At 42.0% G+C, this 1936-nt stretch overlaps 1 non-coding gene across 1 annotated transcript; it reads left to right on the top strand.

The window, feature by feature from the left end:
- Window positions 1–1317: 1317 nt before the first annotated feature.
- On the top strand, window positions 1318–1424 carry LOC133813292 (small nucleolar RNA R71). The gene has a single exon (XR_009884321.1). It is a non-coding gene; the product is annotated as a small nucleolar RNA R71 (small nucleolar RNA).
- Window positions 1425–1936: the final 512 nt, after the last annotated feature.

Below are 1936 nucleotides of genomic sequence, written 5' to 3'. Positions count from 1 at the left end.
TTGCAAAGTGACTGTGGTTGGTCTTGCTTCTCCAATCCCCAACTTCTTGAAAATTGACATGGGCATCAAATTGATACTAGCCCCCAAGTCACAAAGTACTCTACTAACATCTCTACCACCAATAGAACAAGGAATTGTGAAGCTGCCCGGATCCTTCAATTTAGGAGGAATTTTACTCTTCAATATAGCACTACAACCTTCAGTCAACGCCACTGTTTCAAATTCACCAAGCCTCCTCTTTTTAGTTAAAATATTCTTCAAAAACTTCACATATATTGATGTGAAGTTGTTTCAAATCATCTAAAAATCTCCGGAATTGACCATCTTGTTGCTGCTTTTGAAAGTGCTGAGGAAATGGTGGAGGTGGCTTGCTTATAGGCTTTCCTGTAGCATTTTGCGGAGGAATTGCTTCACGGTCAGCATTTAAATTTTTTTATTTCACAGCTTTGTCTCCTTTGTCCACACTACTTTGGATTGAAGTAGGCTCGCTGTTTCTATTACAATTATCCTCAGTCAATTCCATATTTTTACCACTCCTCAAGGTAACCACCTTACAATGCTCCTTGCCATCTTTCCTTGGATTTTATGTATCACTAGGCAAGGTGCCTTGTGATCTATTCCGTAGCTCATTAGCAAGCTGCCCCAATTGAGTTTCTAGATTCCTCAAGGATGCCGCTTGACTCTGAATCACAGCATCATTCTTTGCCATATATTATTTCATTAAACTCTCCAAAGAGCTTGATTGAGACACTTTTGGAGGAGGTGGTTGAGCTCTTTGTTGTTGTTGAGAAAACCCCGGTGGATATGTAGGCTTGTTTTGCATTGGTGCTCCGCTTGAACTAGCTCCTTGACCCCCCCCTTGGATGTTGCCTCCACCCCGGATTGTAAGAGTTCGAATATGGGTTATTTCGGTTGGCATTTTGATTCCCCACATAACAAACTGAAGCGAGATTCGAAGGACAACTCTCAAATGCATGCCCATCTCCACAATAAACACAAGATACATCGGCAACTTGTCCCATAGCAGCTGGTTGTACCATTCCCCCCAAACTCATGTTCTTGAGAAGGTTAGTCATTGAAGAAACTTGAGCGGTCAAAGTTGTCAATGCATCCACTTCAAGTATACAAGCCACTTTTCGACTTATTGAGGCTCTAACATTGGACCATTGATAATTGTTGCTAGCTATCCTCTCCAAAATCTCATAGGCTTTATTATAGGACTTAGAGAGAATAGCCCCATTAGCTGAAGCATCTAACACCATACGAGTGGAAGAATTTAGCCCATTGTAGAAAGTTTCCATTTGTATACAATGCGGGATCCCATGGTGTGCACATTTCCTCAATAACTCCTTGAATCTCTCCCAAGCTTCACAAACTGATTCATCTTCCAGCTGCTGAAATGACATAATTTCATTGCGAAACTTGGCATTTTTGGTAGGAGGGAAGTACTTCATCAAGAATTTTTCAGCCAACTCATTCCATGTAGTCACCGAGTCAGGAGGTAGGGTGTTGAGCCAAGCTCTAGCTCGATCCCTTAAAGAGAAAGGGAATAATTTCAACCTTAGGGCCTCGTCAATCACTCCTTGTAGCTTGAAAGAGTCGCTCACCTCCAAAAATGAACGAAGACGAAGGTGAGGATCCTCAGTAGGAAGCCCACTAAATTGACCCATTGTTTGCAACATTTGGAACATAACGACCTTTAACTCAAATTGGGGTGCTTGAATTTCAGGCCTAACAATGCCCGGATTGAGCTCATTAAACATGGGGGCAGCATACTCCCTTGTGGCTCTCTCTCTCTATCATCAGCCATAGCAATTGTGTTAGTGACATTATTAGCACCCTCAACTCCTTCAACCTCTTCAGCCATATTAAGGTGATTTTGAGCCCGTTGTTCCCTTAGTCTTCTTCTAATTGTTCTTTCAATCTCAGGGTCAAT

The sequence above is a fragment of the Humulus lupulus genome, chromosome 1 (genome assembly GCF_963169125.1).
Source record: "Humulus lupulus chromosome 1, drHumLupu1.1, whole genome shotgun sequence".
NCBI lineage: Eukaryota > Viridiplantae > Streptophyta > Magnoliopsida > Rosales > Cannabaceae > Humulus > Humulus lupulus.
Note: the sequence above shows the minus strand (reverse complement) of the source record. Positions and strands in the feature narration are given on the sequence as shown.